General features: G+C 45.8%; 1 long non-coding RNA gene across 1 annotated transcript; it reads left to right on the top strand.

Annotated features, from left to right (window-relative positions):
• Positions 1-525: 525 nt before the first annotated feature.
• Positions 526-11700, top strand: LOC138757574 (uncharacterized). The gene is made up of 3 exons (XR_011353707.1): positions 526-824; positions 11251-11344; positions 11610-11700. It is a non-coding gene; the product is annotated as an uncharacterized lncRNA (long non-coding RNA).
• The last annotated feature ends 8803 nt before the right edge of the window (positions 11701-20503 follow it).

Raw genomic sequence — 20503 nt, 5'->3', positions numbered from 1 at the left:
TGATGTTATTTCACACCGGGGATTAACTGCCTCTACCCCTACTCGTATCCCTGGTTTTTGCTGACGCCGGCATGCCGATAAAACCATTGGGAAAAGGACAGCAGAAAGTCACCCATTTCCAATTGAAGGTAGAAAACTCCGATCCCTGGGGACGAGTGTGTTCAGTGGAGAAGCCATTTGTATCCTAGTTAAGGGTGGTCCTGTCACAAAGGGATTCCTATTCTGAGACACTGCACAGTCAATTAACTGGATTGCCAGTGGAAAAGTGGCTTAAGATAAAATCTACTCTTAATACACTGGCCAAGATAAGGTAGGGGTAACTGGGGAGAGAGGGGGGTTGGTGGCTGGGCTGGGGCAAAGAGGGAATCGATACATTGGGAGATCTCTGAAGCATTGAGACCTTGACTTGTATTTTTGAGTTGTCAAAGTTATCTAAAAGTTAGGTGTCAGATTTTAGGACAGGAGTGCAATTTCAGTGCTTGTCATAGGAGCTATTTTCCATAGATATGCCACTAAGTGGGTGGGCATGGGCTGCAAATGCCCACCCCCTCATGACGCCAACCTTGGGGGGCCTCAGCCTAGGGTCTGTGTGGTAGTTAATCTACCATCATCAGCATCTCCTTGTATTTTAAAGATGGTACCAAAGTCGTTCATTAGTTGATAAAATATTTTGCTTCCCTATTTCTGTCTTGGATTTTTAGCTGGAAAATTGGATTCGTTTTAATGGGCTCCACCAAACATTTCACACTTTTCATTGTGCTGGGGAGGAAATGTATATTTTTCCTAGGGTGCCAATAGATAATAGCAGAGGACATCCACTTAAGGTGAGTGGAGAGAAGAGTAGGTGAAACGTCCGATCAAGGTATTGTTTTTACAGAGAGAGATGAATACCTGAAATGCATTGCCAGGGGTATTGGTGAAGGCTGGTTAAATAGAGACATTTTAAAAAAACCCTGAGATAGGCACAAGAAAGATGGAGAATTATGGGCTATGAGGGAGGGAAGGGTGAGATTGACACAGAAATGTTGGAGGAACTCAGCAGGTCTCACATTGTCCATTGGAGGTAAAAATATACTGTATAACCAACATTTCTGGCCTGAGCCAGTTATCTGTCTTTACTTCCTATTGATGCTGTGAGATCATTGCATCTGCAGACTTTCATGTTTCACTCCAAGGGTGAGATTGATGTGTTTTATAGAATTTGGTCCAACATTGTGGGCTAAAGGACCCCTGCTGTGCTGTAATGACCGATGTTCAATATTCTAGTGCGGTTAGGTAACATCGTTCACTGATCAACGACCAGCAACACTTCAACTGTTGTTCTTAGTTCTGCGCTGTATTCCTTTTATACCCACAACTGCATAGCCACATTGAAATTCACAAATTTATTGATGCCACCACTGTTGTTGGCCAAATAACAGGTAATATTGAGTCTGTGGCAGCTCACCACGAGGCAGGCGAACCAGCCCCGCTTGTAAGCCACGCGGCGGGGCAGCCAGCCAAAATGGCGCCGTCGGGGGTTTCCCTTCCTTCCAGCATGGGGCTCAGAAACCTGAGCTGTGGGACCACGTGACGCCCGGGTTACGTCAGTGCCCTCCAGCACGGTTCTCAGCCAGGTCCGGGCTGGGAGTATAAATGCAGCCCAGCAACCTGCAATAAACCAGTCTGCTTACTGAGCTCAACCCGTCTGGTTGTGTGAGTTATTGCAGGAGCAGTGTTGCCACCGCTACAATTGGTGACCCCGAATGGTTCAAACATCTTTGAACCCAACATGAGCAAGCTTGGGATCAGCGCTATAGCCGTAAAACTGCCTGAATTCTGGGTTCAGGAGCCGGAGACCTGGTTTGGCCACGTGGAGGCCCAGTTTCACCTCCGCCAGATTTCATCCGACACGACCAAATTCTACCATGCGGTCCCTGCCCTGGACCAGACCACCGCCAGATGCATGCTGCACCTTGTTCAACACCCACGTGCCGAGGACAAATATGAGACCATCAAGTGAGTGCTTACCGGGTCCCTTGGACTATCCAACACCAGCGTGCTGCTCGGATGCTGCACTTGACGCCCTAGTGGACAGGTCCCCGATGGAGCTGATGGATGAGATGCTCACGCTCTTGGGTGAGCACACCGACTGCCCACTCTTCGAGCGCATCTTCCTCAACCATATGCCCGGGGACATCCGGCTGCTGCTGGTCCAGGAGAGCTTCACCGACCCGAGGAAGGTCACCCAGAAGGCCCAAGAGCTATGGCTCGCACGATTCCCGGAGGGCTCAGTGGTCCAGCAGGTCACGAAGCACGGGCATGACCAGGCCAAACCCACCCATAGCACTGTGGTAAAGCACCCGGCCCCTGCAGTGGCCCCCAAAAGCATAACCAAGGCCACATGATCCGCTTCAGGCCTCTGCTTCTACCACCAGCACTGGGGAGCCAAGGCTCGGAAGTGTGGTCAGCCCTGCTCGTTCCAGGGAAACGACCAGGTCGGTCGCTGTTAATGGCTTCGCCGGCTGGCCAAGGACACAGCCTCCTCTACCTGCGGGATTTAGTCAGCGGGTGGCGGTTCCTTGTTGACACTGGAGCCCAGATCAGTGTCATCCTGGCCACGGCCATCGAGTCCAGGAACTGACCTCGTGGACCTCCCCTCCGTGCGGCCAATGCATCAGCAATCCGGACATATGGAGACAAGACAGTCCACTTCCAGATTGGCCAATGGAAGTTCGCGTGGAGGTTCACCGTCTCGTCCGTCCCGACTGCCATCCTGGGTGCAGACATCCTCCTCACAGATGGGCTTCTGGTGGACATTTGAGGTAGGCGCCTGGTAGACGCCTGTACCTTCCAGGCCATTTGCCTCAACGCCTCCTGCTTGGAGCAGCCGCAGATGGCCATGATCAGCATACCCAGAGACGAGTTCCCGACACTCCTCAAGCCACAGTTCTCTGCTGCCTTGCTGCGCCACGGGGTTTCCCACCACATCCCCACCCAGGGCCCACCGGTTCACGCCAAGGCACACCGGCCCCTGCCTGACAAGCTCCAGGTAGCGAAGGAGGAGTTTTCGCACCTGTGGGAGCTGGGGATCATTTGGTGGTCCGACAGCCCGTGGGCCTTGCCGCTCCACCTGGTCCCGAAAACCTGCGGCGGCTAGCGTCCCTGAGGAGACTATCGACGGCTCATTGAGGCAACCGTTCCTGAATGTTACCCCATCCTTCACATCCAAGACTTTACGGCCAACCTGCATGGTGTGAGGGTCTTCTCCAAGGTTGACCTGGTGCACGGATATCATCAGATCCCGGTGCACCCTGAGGACATACCCAAGACAGCCATCATCACCCCTTTTGGCTTGTTCAAATTCCTGCACATGCCGTTCAGGCTCAAGAACGCCGCTCAGACCTTCCAGCGCCTCATGGACTCTGTCGGCAGGATTTCATTTTTATTTATTTGGACAACATCCTAAATGCCAGCAAGGACCAGGCGCAACTCAAGGCACACTTACGTGCCCTTTTCTCTCGGCTGTCCGACTTCGGCCTTACCATCAACCCGGCCAAGTACCAGTTCGGGAAAGAGTCCATGCAGTTCCTGGGCCATACCATCACTGCCGAAGGAGCCACACCCGCCGCTGCAATGGTCGCCGGTATCAGGGAGTTCCCACGCCCGGACAGCCTCAAGGGGCTGCAAGAGTTCACGGGTATGGTCAACTTTTACAACCGCTTCATCCCGGGAGCTGCGCGCATCATGCAGCCGCTATTCACCCTCATTGCAGACAAGCACAAAACGTTCGCTTGGAACCCAGAAGCCTTCACCACATTCGAGTTTACTAAGGACATCTTCGCAAAGGCAGCCATGCTTGCCCACTCGCACACCGACCTGCATATGGCACTCTGTTAATGTCTCCGCCACAGCCATTGGTGTTGTTCTGGAGCAACAGGTGAATGGACATTGGAAGCCACTGGCATTCTTCAGCCGCTTGCTCCGCCTGCCAGAACGCAAGTATAGAGCCTTCGACCGTTAGTTTCTGGGCATGTTCCTGGCGATGTGGCATTTCTGCTATTTTTTGGAGGGGTGGACTTTTCAGCGTCACCTCTCCTTCGTGTTGGAGTTTAACAATGACATTCGGCACAAGGCAGAGAAGGACAATGTGGTTGTCGATGCACTCTCGCAACTGGCCACCTGCACGCTGATGCCCATCCTCGACTTCGACCAGCTCACCCAGGAACAGGAAGCTGATGAGGAGACGAGGGCCTTCAAGACCGCCATCACCGGCCTGTGGTTCCGAGACCTTCCAACTCCGAGTGGCAAAGGCATCATCCTGTGCGATATCTTCTTGGGCACCCCGCGGCCAGTGGTTCCCCAGTAGTGGCGCAGGCAGGTCTTCCGTCACATCCACGACCTTTGACATCCATCCATCAGGTCCACGGTCCAGATGGTGGCAGAACGGTTCGTATGGCATGGGCTGTGGAAGCAGATTGCGGGCTGGGCCAGAACATGCACCCAATGCCAAATGTCCAAGGTGCACAGGCACACCAAGGTGCCCATACAGGAGTTCGAGCATGTTCGGGAACGGTTCAGCCACATTCACATGGACATCGTCGGGCCCTTACCCATTTCCCGGGGCAACCATTACTTGTTTATGGTGGCGGACCACACCAGTCGCTGGCCTGAGGTGATCCCAATGCCAGATGCCTCCACCGACTTCCGCTCATGGACACTGTTGCGTGGTTGGGTCGCCCGGTTCGGCGTCCCGGGTCATCTCACCAGCAATCGAGGCGCCCAGTTCACATCTGCGCTCTGGGTGCAGCTCGCCAACAGGTTGGGGATCCAGGTACACCGCACCATGTCCTACCACCCGCAGGCCAATGGACTGGTCAAACGTCTGCACCGCCTCCTTAAGTCGGCGCTCATGGCCCGCCTCACCGGTCCCGACTGGGGAGACAAACTGCCTTGAGTGCTCCTGGGCGTCTGCTCCACTCCCAAGGAAGATCTTCAGGTGTCATCAGCTGAGCTGGTCTATGGTGCTCCAGTGGCACTACCTGGTGAGTTCGTCAACGCACCTCACAATCCCCAGCGGTCACTGCACGAACTACTTCCTCACCTCAGGACACGCTTGGACATGTTTGAACCCCCACCACCACCCAGGCATGGCACCCGCCCATCTCACGTTTCTGGCTAAGTGCTTTCCGCAGAGTACGTTTTAGTTCGGCGGGGCCCAACCGCGGCACCTCTGCAGCGATCATACGAGGGGCCGTACCGGGTTGTGCAGCGTTCCAGCTTGACATTCATGCTGGACATGGGTGGCAGGCGGGAGCTATTTACCATAGACAGGCTGAAGCTGGCGCATCTCGATTTCACCGAGCCTGTGGTCGTTGCCCAGCCAAGAAGCGAGGCAGCCTGGCAAAAAAGGACATTGGTATCGGTTCTGGGGGGGTGCTGTGTGGTGGCTCACCATGAGGCAGGTGAACCGACCCCGCTTGTAAGCCATGCCGTGGGGCAGCCGACCAAAATGGTGCTGTCGGGGGATTCCCTTCCTTCCAGCACGGGGCTCAGAAACCCATGTGACCACGTGATGCCCGGATGACGTCAGCGCCCTCCAGTGTGGTTCTCAGCCAGGTCTGGGCAGGGAGTATAAGTGCAGCCCAGCAGCCCGTCTGGTTGTGTGTGTTATTGCAGGAGCAGTGTAGCTCCCGCTACATCAGTATATAAGAAGGAGCTCGAGAATCTGTTTTCTTTTGGTGCCAGAATATCAACCATGCTCTTAACATCAGCAAGACCAAGGAGCTGATTGCGGACTTCAAGAAATGGAAGTCAAGGGACCTCACACCTGTCTTCACTCACCCGACAATGGCGGAAAGGGTTTGTATCTTCAAGTTCCTTGATGTCCACATATCGGAGGCCATCTTCTGGAATCAACACATTGAGACAGCCATGAAGAAGGTATACCAACATGTCTACGTTCTCAAATACTTCAGGAGATTCAGCTTGTTGCCAAATACTTTACTTAACTTCTAAATGGTGTACTGTGGAAAGCATGCTGACTGGTTGCATCATGGCCTAATTTGGAAAAATGAATGTCCAGGAACGCAGACAGTTTCAGAAAATGGCAAACCTAGCCAGGTCCGGTATGCACTGGACTCTTCACTGATGACATCTATGTGTGGCACTGCCTTAAAAAGGCAGTCAGTGTCATAAGGGACCCTCATTACCATGACCATGCTCTCATCTTGCTGCTCCCTTCAGTACAAAAGGTACAGAAGCCTCAAGTCCAGTATCTTTAATTTTTTTCCAGCAGCTATCAGGCCTTTAAATTTATCTTTCCTACTCTAACCACAGCATTGCTTCAAAACTGCCTGAAAATTATCTACACTTCTGACACACCATATTATTTGCCCAACCAGCCAACTGTAGATATTTATTATTTTTTTTTCATTCCTATTATATTTATTATCTTTTTCCCTCTTCTCTATTGGGTTAATTATACTTGGTGTTGTTAATGTGTCTTAGGTACATGGGAAACTGCAGCAAGTAAGGCTGTCATAGGATCTGTATGTTGTATTTGTGCATGTGACAATAAACCATTCATTCAGAATACTTTAATCCTCTATATTTTACCCATCTGCTTTAGATTCCTTTTCCCAAAGTTCATGATCTCACACTCTCCCACAAGTTTTTGCCCACTCACTCAACCTATCCATATTCCTGTGGCAGAGTTCAGATATACTCAGTTCAATATGCCCACCCACTCAAGCGGAGTAACTCACAGTCATATAGTACTCTTTAAAATATCCAACCCTTTCAAAGTAATTCCTTTTTATATGGAAGATTTACAATCCTTTTGTGACTATTGGTCCTGTGTGCTGCTAAACTTGGTAAATACCACGAAATGAAGATGTTTTTACAATATCAGGTCATTTTGCAGCAGATAATATAGATGAAAGTGAGAAAGTACACTATCTGTGCAAAGTGCGGAGAGAGAAAGATGCCCCTCAATTTAATATCATTACACTCTAGATACTGTAACTATATACTATATACTATATACATTGGTGATAGGTCTGTACTATCACACCCCCTTCTTAAATTAAGGTGGGGGCGGTGTTCTTGGTACCGAGTAGAATCTATGAGTTCAGGCGGTCATCTATGCCTCTGGGATCGTTGCAGGACAGTCTCCTAGTGAATGGTTGATAGGGGCAGGGCTGGCTGAGGGTCAGCTGGGTCCAGTATGCAGGGGGGGGTGTAGGTGTGGGACAGAGGGTTGGATCTCTGCTGGTGCCAGGTCCCTGGTTGAGATGGTGTCCTCACGTCCATTGGGGTAATTTCGGTTTGCATGAAGGAGGTGCACCTGCTTGACCAGGAGGCTGGATTTATGGGTCCCCACATGTTTGTGGAGGAGTATTGGCCCCAGAGACATCAGCCAAACATGCAGGGACACATCAGTCACCAATTTCCTAGGAAAGGAGAAAAGGTTGGCATTGTGGCCCTGCAGGTCATGGCTGCAGATGGTTACATTGTCCAGGCTTGGGAAAATCACTCTCAGGTTATGCCACTCTACCGTGCGGTCCATCTTCTGCTGAAACACAGAGACTCCATTTGTGTCCCCAAACTGGACCCAATGATAAAGGCATCTTTCCGCCTCTAAGACATTATAAGGTTTATCCCAGGGATGGATGGGGAGCTGTTGGTAGGCCAACTTTAGGTCAGTCATGGAGAAAACCCTGTACTGGGCTATTTCATTGACCACGTTGGCAATGTGGGGCAGTGGTAGATGTCCAGCTGGGTGTACTGGTTGATGGTCTTACTACAGTCGATGATCATCCTCAGTTTGCTGCTCCTTTTTACAACAAGGATTTGGGCTGGTGCTGAGCTCTACAACTCCTTCTACCAGAAGCCATCTCACCTTGGCCTTCATGAAGGTCCTGTCAGCCGCACAGTAACTCCTGCTCTTGGCCACTATAGGCTTGCAGTCCAGCATTAGGTAGTTGAAGAGGGATAGAGGGGGTACCCTTAAGGGGGAGAGCTCGTAGATGGACTGGGGGTGATCACTGGATTTTGTGCTGTTGGTGGAGAGTGGGGGGAGTGGCCCACCGAAGGCAAGGGTGAGGCTGTGGAAGTGACATTGGAAGTCTAGTCCCAGGAGAATCATGGCACAGAGCCTGGGTATGACCAGTAGACTGAACCCTTGGTATGTCTCCCCCCACCCCCCCCCCCCCCCAGTGGCGTGATGGAGTGGTCCTGGCCTCGAAAGCGATAGCAATGTTCACTGGGTATACTTTGAGTTTCAGCACATGGACCATGTTCGGGTGCACAAAGCTCCCAGTACTACCGCTGTCAAACAGGCATTTTATTATCTTCCCATTGACAGCAATGTCTATTATCGAGCACCTGAGTCCATGGGGAATGTCTTCCACTAGCTTGGTGGACACTAGGACTGCCAATGGTTATGGCGCGTAGTGGCCAGTGGGTGTCTTTAGGAGTGTAGGGTGCAACGAGTGCACAGTTTTCTATACGCACATAGTGACCACGTCATTTGGTTGGCAACCTGAACGAGTTGGGGTGGATGGGGGTCGGCTGGCCCAAGATGGTGGCGCCCAGGTGATGGTGATGCACATGACATCAATGTGGTCCGGCGACTCAGCTGGAAGTGATGACATCAGTTTGGACAGAAGTTGGATGATTAAAAATAGTGAGCACTTGGTTGCAGCGTGGTTGGACAGCCGGGCCAGAAGTGACTTAATCAGTGCAAGCGGAAGTGGTGGGTGAAGTGATAGCGCTGCCCAGCATTCACACGTGGGGGTGCCCAAAGGATGAGAGGGGCTCCCGTTGGTTGCGGAGGACTGCAGTACTTTTGTGAAATGGCCTTTCTTGCTGCATCAGAAGCAATGTGAGTTCCTTGCGGGAGAGTTCTTTTTGGAGTGCCTGTCTGACCCACACCAGGACCTGAAGTACTTACAGCGGCAGATGGCGTCGGCAGGGGTGATCGTCTCTTCTACATGGGGCCGTTTGGCGATTGCTGTCGTCGACATTGGCCAGGCCGGAGGATGGGGGAGGTGAATATCGAAGACCTCTACATGGTGAGCTGCAGTTTCTAGGGAGCGGACCACTTCCATGATCCTGGCGAGGGAAGCATTAATCTTCTCTAACAGTTTCTGTTGAGATGCCCTTGACTGCAACTCTCGCAGTCATCTCGGATGAGTCGGTCCACCTCCCCAGCAGTTACTCCAGTTTTGATTGTGCATGGGCATGCTAGCTCTCACAGTGTCCCCAAGTAAGCATCTGCCATCTCACTTGACTGCTGTACCCTGATGCTGAGCAGGTACCAGGCATAGAGTATGTTAATCGGGGGCCTTCCAGGATGGCCATTGCTGATTCAAACTCCAGCCTGGAAAGTGCACGGGTCCAGCTTGGTGTGAAGCACCATGAGTTTTTTTCTGGTTTATATTGATGACCTCAGCCTGTGTGTGGATGATCACCTTGATCACATGCTTCCAGATCTCGAAGTATGTTGGAGATTCCAGATGCTGAAGGTCAATATCCAGCCTCTCGATGGTGAGGAACTTCTCCATGGTCCTTTAATTTTAATCTAATTACATTGTGAGCTCTGCTCTGTGAATAATTCTGATGCAAAGTCCACAGACTGTACAACAGGATTTAATTAGCTTAAACTTGTACACACTTCTGGCTCCACGTGTCTGACTGCTCCCAAAGGGGCCAGTGATTGACAGCTGGCAGGTGGGGCCAGCCTCCCAGATTGCCTACCTGCAGTAGGCTGGTAGGAGTGTGGCCAGTGTAGTGGTTGGATCACCACACTCACTGCTTCCCATCTGTAACCCCTGCCGCTCTCAAGTTCTACGACCATGTACTCTTTTCTGTCTGGGCACTTTCAAGCCAGATGGCATTAACGTTGACTTTTCTGGTTTCCATCAAACCTGCTCGCTTTTTCTTTCCACTCCTCCTTTCGTGCCTTTCCAGTTCTTCCACCCACCCAGCCATCCCTCCTCCCCCTCAATGCTGCTGTCTCCTTCCTTCTTTCTCCACCTATCATCTCCTGCCTTTGCCACCTCCCTCCCCCCCCCATTTCCCACTACACTTTTGTTCGGACACCTGCTGGCATTTTCTCCTACTTTGATGAAGGGCTCAAGCCCGAAACGTCAGTTTTGTAGCTTTACCTTTGTAACATAAAGGACCCTGTTTGACCTGCTGAGCTTCTCCAGCATTGTGTGTTTTTAATCCATGGAGAGAAATGGCCAGTGAATGTTTTTTCCTTTCTCAAAACTGAAAAGAAAGGAGAGATCTCAAGTATTAAAAGAAGGTGGGGGGGGGAAATAGTGGCTGGGGAGGGGCCAATCAATATTGGACACGTGAGGTGGAGAGAAAGGTAGGAGAGGAAACTATGATGGGAAAGAGGTGGTGGAGTAGGTTTGAGAGAAGAGTGAGTAGTGAAAATGGGAACAGGTGAAGGAAAGATGGAAACAGTGGAACTGGATCAGGTGGAGTTAGCTGTTGGGTTTCAGGATACCTGAGTGCAATATATCATAGTTATATAGCAGGAGTTCAGGCTTATTCCAAAGGACAGAGAGCTGGTGCTTGGCAATGTAGTCACCCAATCTACATTTGAGCTCAACAATGTAGAGGAGGCAACATCCAAATGCACTAGGTTGGATGAGGTGCATGTAAAATTCAGTCTCACTTGGAAGCCCTGTTTACTACAGGTGTGGAAGAATATATAGGGAAATGTAAAGCACCTTCAGCAGTTGGATTGGGAAGTGCCCAAGGGGGTGGAAGGATGAGTGGGGAGGGAAGATCAATCCAGAGATTCATGGAGATGATGATCCCTGTGAAGAGCCACATACTTTGAGGAAGTTGATGAAGATGTGGCTGGTGGTGGGATGTGGAGGCTGCTGGGGTGAAAAGTGAGAAACCTATCCTTGTTCTGTCTGGGAGAGGATGGAGTGGAAGCAGAAGTGCTTGAGACACGGAAGATGCGGGTAAGGATTCTCTGGTAACATGAGAGACTTCACATTGATTGGAACTAATAGAATAAATTTAGCATCTCCTGCAAAATTTTAATATTTTACTCAGTATCAGGTTACATTAAGTAACTCACATCCAGAGAATTTAAATCAAAAGAAAGGGACAGCTATTTATAAATTGACACTCAATTTAAAAATTGCAGTGCACTCATTCTTTCCTTTCAACTGTTACATTGCAATTCATCCCGCCTTTCTAATTCAGGCTGGCTATCTCTCTGTTTGCTTTTTTGCTTAGGATCAGTACTATCTGAGGATGAAGTCAGGTTGGGCAAATAAGGGTTTTGCAACGACAATACCAAGTTCTGGCGCAAGAGAAAACATTGATAAAAGTAAGACAAAGTAACTAGATGTTGAAATTTGCAGATGATATCAAAGTAATTTGTTACAGAAAAGGAAACTGAAAAAGGGGAATGACATGACAGAAAAAGGGCTAAGTGGCAAAATAATGTGATAGTAGTGAAATGTTGAATTTTGATTTAAAAAATATTAATGCCAGAAATAAAAATAGTTCATCACTGTGAAAGAAGAGATACTGGTGAGTAGAGACACCACTGAAAATATGCTAATTTACTTTGTTATTTTTGTGTACTTCAGAAACTTCCAGCTTTTCTCTGGAGCGTCTCCAAGAGAGATTGATTCTACTGAATGTCTGCTTGTCTTGCTGAATAAAGAACTTTTAAAACTACAGCTGCAGTCCCTGTGGTTCATTCACATTGGAATAAGGACATGGGAGAGAAGTTGTGCAAATATTTTGCCTGCCTTTATGGGAGCAGGCACAAAAAAAACCTCCCAGAAGTAGAAGAGAAGCACAGGTCCAGGTGAATGAAGAAATCAAAGAAATGAGTATCTGAGAAATTAATGGGATTGAAAGACAATAGTTGGTCAAGACCTCATCCTTGAGCTTAATATAGATGAGTACTTGAAGGACATGGTAGGCTGTAAGACCTGTTTCTGTGTTGTATAACTCCATGACTCTAATTGAATTTACCCCACTTTTGTCTTTTTCTCACACCCATACATGTATTGGATTTAAAAGCAGTTTATTGAAACATTTCATTTTTCATACAGATAATTTAGCAAGTTGATAGTTGATCTGCAGGCTAATTTCCTGCAGTGCATGATTGAGTATAGCTTAAAATGATATGGCCAAGTATCCATATTATTTAATACTCCTCGTGCAAACAACGTACAATTGAATGGACCCAGGGGGTCAGGCAGAATCCAATGAGGAAATGGCGAGTCAATATTGCTTCCTGACCTTCTGAGTCACTTTAGCTTCTTATTGTTTGCTCAAGATTGTAGCACCAGCAGTTCTTGTGTTTATTTAATATCCCCTGTCCTATTACAAATTGAACCTCTTAAATCTGGCACACTGTAGACCAGCACCTGCCATTGGTACAAACTCTTTACAGCATGGGATTCAAACTGCAGTCTCGATCGTTGGCACTGTAAAGGAATTGTGCTAACTGCTAAACTAACCCCAATTTTATTTGTGGCTTATTTGATCCTTTTAGCTTAGAAAATGTGTCTGATCGAGTCACCTACTGCACTTTTGACAACTAGTTTCTGTGCTTTTTCTATTTTCCGGCACTTTTTGTGGTCCGGCAATGGCCAGGTCCTAATGTCACTGGATTAAAAAGTTTGACTGTACTGGCGGAGAAAAAGTGAATGGCAGGGTAATATGATCTCTGAGAAGGCAAGAGCAGTGGATAGAATGCTGGATTTGGTGCAGTCCTCTGCTCTTCGATATAGAAGGTCATTAGATCAGGAAAGGTATAATTGCCCATTCAACTCAATCTTATGGTGCCAAATCAACCTTTGTCACTCACTGGAGCTCATCACTTCTCACACCAGCTCACCAATATGGGAACATAAGGAAGGAATTGAATACTATCAAAAAGAATACCAAAAAATCTTTTATTTTATTAAGAGAGAGAGAGAGAGTGTGTGTTTTATATATTAGGACTGATAGAAAATGGCACTGGAGAAATTATAATTCGAGACAAGGAAATGACAGAGGAACTGAATAAGTATTTTGCATCAGTCTCCACTGTGGGAGACATCAGCAGTATAACTGATTGTTAAGGGTGTCAGGGAAAAGAAGAGAGTGCAGTCATGATCACCAGAGAGAAGATGCTTGGAAAGCTGAATGGTCTAACTTTCCTGACAAGCCTACTGCAAATATTTGAGGAAGCCACAAGCAGGATAGACATGGGATGTTGTATTTTTAGATTTTCTAAAGGCCTTTAACAAGGTGCCAAACATGAGGCTGCTTAACAAGATGAGAGCCCATGGAATTACAGGAAGGATACTAGCATGGGTAAGGCATTGGCTGATTGGCAGGAAACAGAGAATGGGAACAAAGGGATCCTATTTTGGTTAGCTACCGATTACTAGTGGTGTACCGCAGGGGTGTTGTGGGCACTTCTTTTCATGTTGTATGTTAATTATTTGGATTGTAGAATAAAGGGCTTTGTATTTAAGTTTGCAGATGATACAAAGACGAGTGGAGGGGCAATAGTGATGAGGAAAGGAGAGGCTGCAGAAAGACTTAGATTAGGAGAATGGGCAAAGAAGTGGCAAATGAAAGTGTATGGTCATGCACTTTGGTAGAATGAATAAAAGGGCAGAAGGTAATTTGAATGGGACAAAATTCAAAATTCAGAGGGGCAAAGGGACTTGGGAGTCCTCATGCAGGATACCTTAAAGCAGTGGTTCTCAACCTTTTGCTTTCCACTCACATACCACTTCAAGTATTCCCTATGCCATAAGTACTCTGTGATTAGTAAGGGATTGCTTAAGGTGGTATGTGGGTGGAAAGAAAAAGTTTGAAAACCACTGCTTTAATTGTACCTCATTGATTCATTACGTGCGCAGTTTCATAACTCCAAAGAAAATGGGCCAATGACAATTTATCTCAAGGAAAATATTTCAGTAACATTGGGGTCTAGAGTAGTGGTTCTCAACCTTCTCTTCCCATCCATATACCACCTTAAGTAATCCCTTACTAATCACAAACCAATGATTGCATAGGGATTACTTAAAGTGGTATGTGGATGGGAAGGAAAGGTTGAGAACCACTGCCCTAAAAGTTAACCTCCTGGTTGAGTTGGTGTTGAAGATAGCAAATGCAGTGCTGGCATTCATATCTATAGGAATAGGATATTAGAGCAAGGATGTGATGTTGGGGCTTCATAAGGCACTAGTAAGGCCTCATGGAATATGGGGTACAGTTTTGGGCTGGCATTGGAGAGGGTACAGAGAAGAGTCCCAAAAATGATTTCTGGAATGAAGGGGTTAGCACATGAAGAATATTTGACAGCTTTTAGACTGTATTCTTTGGAGTTCAGATGAATAAGGGGGACTTCAGAGGAACATTTTTAATGTTGAAGTACCTGAGTGGAGTAGATGTGGAAAAGTTGTGTTCCATTTTAGAAGAGTTTAGTACTAGAGAGCAGAACTTCAGGATTAAAGGGTACCCATTTATAATGGCGACAGGGAGAAATTTATTTTGGAGCAGGGTGATGAACCTCTGTAATTTACTACCACAGGTGGCTGTGGGGTTGAGCAGTTGGATCAGCTCATAATGGAGTGAACTCAATGGGCCAAATGGCTTGCTACTGCTCCTATATCTTATGGTCTTATTTCCTCATTTTCACAGCCATTGATCTCACAAACTTGATGATTATTTGACAAAGAAGGTTGTTGAGGGTAGTATGATTGATATACGAAATGGCTTTCAAAAGGCGTTGGGTAAAATTCTACTTTTCCAATTTGATATATGCACCAATCAGCCTCCTTCAGTACTCAGTACAACAGAGAATGCTTTGAAAGATATTAAAAAGGAAAATGAGTTTCTTGGCTTTCTCCATTTTAACACAGAATATAAAATGCAAAGGATTATGAAAACCCATCATAAACATCCAGGTAAGCCAGGGGTGTCAAACTCAAATTCACGGAGGACCAAAATTAAAAACTTGGACTAAGTCGAGGGCCGAACTAAATATTTATTGAAAATTTTCAACAACATCTACATGTTTTCTCTTCTTTCAACATATGTAATGTTAAACTTTTTCTTATTAAAATAAATGTTTAATAATAGTTTTGGATAAACTCTTTCCAGAAGCATTAACAAATGAGAAATAAAATATTCAATAAATAATATTTCTCTATAGAGGATTTGTCAAATGTTGCTAGTGTGCTGTCGAATAGTAAAATCTGAGGGCTATTGAGAATGTGGGAGAACGACATGATTCCTGAAACAATCAAATGGGTGACTGATTGTGGGCATGAACTCTAGCAGGGTTATTTGCCATGCCCTTTTTCCATTGGTACCAGATATCCTTTGATTTACACACTTTTCAAGTTTTATGCCTAATGAGCTTGTATCCAGGTGCAGGACCATTTTTAACCAGGAATATATTTATCACTGTGACATGAAACTATTGGAAGATCGTTTCACCCTGAGATTAAAGTTCATAATACTTACTCAGGCCTGTGTGCGGGAGGGTGGGGTTTGCGGGCGATCGGGTTGGACAACGACAGTGCGGGGGCATCGGCTCTCGCTGCAGGGTGGCATCTCGGCGGATCAGCGGCCCCGTCATCGTGAGTCGCGGGTCGGCCTGCGGCAGGGAGGGGGAGTGGGCAATGGTCCTGGCGAGGTCAGGCCCGAGGCCTCTGGTTCCGGTCGCTGGGAAGCGGCCTTGGCTTCCCCTGACACTGGCCAGGCCCCAAAACCAGAGTCCACGGTGAGACCCTGCAACGTAAACAGAGGAGGTGGGGGCGATTAGCGGGCTGACGCCAATGCATTCTGGGATTTGTTGTATTACTGTGCATGCGCTATACTGGCGCGGCGGCCAGCAGGCCACCTCTAATACATTTTTGAAATGATCTTGCGGACCAAATATAATTATATCGCGGGCCAGAGTTTGACATGTGTGAGGTAAGCTTTTAGCTGAAGTTTTTTTTCCATTTCTTGGCACCATATCACAGGTCCAAATCAAATCCCTGCAGAGCAGATTTATGAGAATGAAACTATGTTTGTGGAATTTCTGTTTTATTGAGAATATGGAAAATGCTGGATTGCTTTTGCCAGGACAGATGGTGTTAAGGGTAGATTTAAAGCGTGTATTCAATATCATGAACCATATCATGGAGAAAGTAAGATGGAATTGTTTCCAGCAATGCAAGACACAGTAACCAGCAGATGCAGAATTCTAGCACCAGAAACCAGGCAAGGAAACAAATTGTTGTGCGGAGTGGTAGATCTGAAAATGAAATGATAGCAGATTAAACGGTAATTTACAATAGAGAGTTGGAGAAGTTTTTAAAGCAGAGAAACTTGGATGCTTTCAGAGAATTGTTGAAATGGAGATGGAGTTTGGTGGGATGGGAAGAGGGTGGGGTAGATGGGAGGTGACAATCCGAAGGAGGGAGTAATTGAATTTATCTTTTGGATTATTATGGAGACATATTGTCTGAATCATTTGCTGTAATCCTTATTCTACGGTTTATGATGAAGGTGTTTGCTTAACAGAGGAGATTCAGCATTAGAATTAAGATCAAACATATTAATTTTAGAAAGCCATCTAATTTGAAGGATAATTTAAAAAGGAGTTGCAATTTCACTTCCATAATTAAAGCAAGAAAGAGCGTGTATCTTTAACATCAGGATATTATTACAGCAATCAAGCCCTTCAAAATATATCTGACATTGTAGAATTTGTCAGTGAACTGTCAACAAGTTCCTTCACCCAAGAAGTTTGCCCATGAAAGAGTGAGAGCTTCATTTTGGTTCATTAAAAATGTTAATTTTTTTGGTAAGATTTACTTTTTGGTGGTGATCTGGAGATATAACTGTCATTCACCCAATTTCTCCATATTATCAGCACTTTCCCATTGAAATATAAACAAGAAAATGTAAATACACAAACAATTTTTACATGACCTCTGTATGCATGCAACTTGTGGTACTTGTTAGTGTCATAAATTATTCTCCATGGTGCTTTTCTCTTTTTATATTGTATGCATTGACTTTGCATGTTCTCATCGTGACTTAAAGGAGATATCGCATGTTCTCATTGTTATTTACAGGGAGCAGTTGTAAGAAAATTGGATATAAAAATTTGTTCTTTAATAAATGTTTACTGTATTCAGTGTTCAAAGTGTGGCCCTTCACCATAGCCTTTGGCACCATTGCAAAAAGGTCAATTGTAGCATGGAGAATGATATCTCGTTTTCATCTGTGCACATTACAGTCTCTGGACTTAGCACTGAATTCGCTACTGAATTTTCTGTCTTCACTATTATATATAAAGAATTGCCTCTACAATCTCAGAAACTTGAGGACATTTGGCATTATCCTATCTTCCCTCAAGTACAACAGTACCATCAGAGTATCATGTGAGGGTGCATCGCTGCATGGTATGGGACTGCAATAAACTCAGAATTGTGAATGCACCATGCAACATCACAGAAATCCCCTTTCCTTCATTGACTCCATCTAAGTATCTAAATCCTTAGAAAATCAGCCAACTTAGTGAAGGGCTCATCTCACCTCAGCCAGACTAATTGTGCCCTCCTCCCAACAGTAAAAAAACATTGTCCTTGAATCTTGTGAAATCACGCATCACCAGGTTTAAGGACAGACCCTTTCTTACCACTATCAGCGTTTAAGGTACTGTTGCTCTTACTCCATTTGAACTGGTCTCTCTGTGTAACCCTACCTTCTGTTTTGTTCTGCGGCACATTGATGAATGAATAGAGTTGCAGGAGAGCCCGCACTTGTGGCACTTGTCAACACCAATATGGAAAGCTTTGAGTATCTGGTGATGGAACGCATCAAAGCGCACCTCTCAAAGACATTGGACCCATTTCAGTTTGCCTAGAGATGGAAGTGTTCCACTGATGATGCTACAGCTTTTTCTTTCCATTCCATCTTGTTCTACCTGGAGAATGAGTCTTATGTGCCAAGTTGCTGTTCATTGACTTCAGCTCGACATTTAATGCGATCATTCCCCAGAGGCTGGCGGAGAAGTGGTCCTCGCTGGGACTCAACACCCCTCTCCCTAACTGGATTCTGCACTTCCTAACAGAAAGACCACAGATGGTAGCAGAACTTCAAGCACCATCACAATGAGCACTGTCACACCTCAGGGCAGTGTGCTCAACCTACTCCTTCCAATTCATGTGGCTGACCCACGACTGCTTTGCCAGATCAAGCTCTAACAGAGTCATCAAGTTTGCAGGTGACATGACAGTAGTTGGTCTCATCAGCAACAATGATGAATCACTCTACTATTTCTTGTGAAATGGTTTGAGAATAACAACCTGAGTCTCAATGTGGACAAGGTGAAGGAGATGATTGTGGATTTCAAGAGGACCAGGGACAACTACCCTCTACTACACATTAATAGCTTGGTAGTGGAGAGAAAGCACCATGTTCCTCATAGGCCACTAAAGAAGTGGCTTATCGTGGACACACAACATATCTTTATTTGTCAGGAAAGCACAACAGTGACTTCACTTCCTGAAAAGATTGAGGCAGGCAAGATTAGCAGCCATCATCCTGAGAACTTTCTACAGGAGCTCGATCACGCTGGCTTCATCACAGTCTGGTACAGTTGCTGCAGAGCATCAGGTCAGAGATCAATGAACAGGATTATAAGAGTGAAGGAGAATATCACTGGGCTCTCCCTCCCCTCTACTGGTGTGATTTACTGGGATCATTGTTTAAAGAGGTTCTCAAAATCAGGAAGGAAACCGACCACCTCCCATGCAGCATGTTCCAGCTCGTCCCGTTCAGAAAGAGATGAACCACCACGCTGAGGAACAGTTTCTTCCCACAGGCAGTGAGACTGCTGAACGACTGATGAACTATACGTAATGCACAATTGATTTATGAACCGTCTACTGCTAAAATGATGAGAGAAAAATGACCAGATCAGTTGTTTTTTAGACTTCAGTAAAATAAAAACAGAACTCTGAGAGCTTCCACAATATATCACGTGATCACATATCAGCTGAGAAAATGGGAACTTGTTTCAACTGTCTCATTTAAATGACAGTGACTCCAATAGTACAGGACTCTTGCAGTTACAAGCAGGAGCACCAGCAGAAATTATGTGCTCTCGAATTGAATCCAAAAGATGATCTTCTTACACAGACTGAGCATGCAGCAGTTGGGCCAATATCAACTATTATTATTAGGAGACAATGTACGAAGATAACTTTGGCAAAGTCTCTACTCATAAAGTATAAAGGCAGGATTGATGAAGCAAAGGTGGAAACCAGTTGCCAAACAAGTTCATGCCAGATTCTGCAGAGTAATCTGTTAATTTCCATTTCTCCACTTTTCCCTGTAGCCAAACAATTTTTTTCAAGTCACTATCCATCTTCCTATGAAAGGATCTGAACACTTGACATCCACCATTCCCAGATTAGAGTTCTCTTTCTCTGCTGAACAAAGTCTTCTCACACCATCTGTTTTTTTCTGAATTTATCCTCTCTAAACCTTCCATGATTGTTGTCACTCTATCAAAATTCTGAAGCTTTCTTGTTCACCTTAATACTCAAAAGTGCTGGAGAATTTTTATTAAAGAAACTTTTTTCAAATTGGCAGATGCACATGAAAACATCTTAAGTGGAGGGGCTTTTAATTTTTGTCTGGATCTGGTTCTAGATAAATCAACAAGGGCAGTTGTTAGGACAAAGGTGGTGAAAGCTACCTTGGTATTAATAAGAGAATTGAATTTAATGGATGTCTGGAGTAGATCTCATCCAAGGGAGAGGGACTATTCTTTCTATTCTAATAGGCACAATTCCTACTCTAGGATACATTTATCTTTTGGCACCAATTCAGTTGCAGGGTAGGATAATGGAGGCTGAATACAAAGCAAAACTTTTTTTTATCAGATCATTCACCTCTAGTATTAACAATCTCAATGCCAGACAAACAAAAAACAACTTCGAGATGGCACTTTAATTCATTGTTGTTGAGAAGACGAGAGTTTTGTGATTTTATAGGAGACAAATTGAGATGTTCTGTGAGACCAACTGTAATACAACTACCAATAAATTTATTATACAGGATGCTTTAAAAACATATCTGTGAGGACAAATAATGTTATACATCAAGGATTAAGAAAGAATACACAAAGGAGGTGGAAGGATTAGAAAAGGAGATACTTTATTTGGAAAAAGAGCTTTAGCAAAGGGGTTCTGAAGAAAAATGTAGATTACTTATTAATAAAAAACTCAAGCAGAATATAGTACAAACATATAAGACAGAAAAAGCAATATTAAGAACTAAACAAAGGTACTATGAGCTAGGGGAAAGAGCCCATAAGGTCATTTTTTGGCAGTTGAAAGCTGAACAGGTCTCAAGAACAAACAATATGGTTAAAATAGATACAAAAAGGACATAATCTGCAAGAAATTAATGAGGCTTTTGGACAATCTTATTCTACATTATATTAATCAGAATCTCA

Source organism: Narcine bancroftii, chromosome 3 (genome assembly GCF_036971445.1).
Source record: "Narcine bancroftii isolate sNarBan1 chromosome 3, sNarBan1.hap1, whole genome shotgun sequence".
NCBI lineage: Eukaryota > Metazoa > Chordata > Chondrichthyes > Torpediniformes > Narcinidae > Narcine > Narcine bancroftii.
Note: the sequence above shows the minus strand (reverse complement) of the source record. Positions and strands in the feature narration are given on the sequence as shown.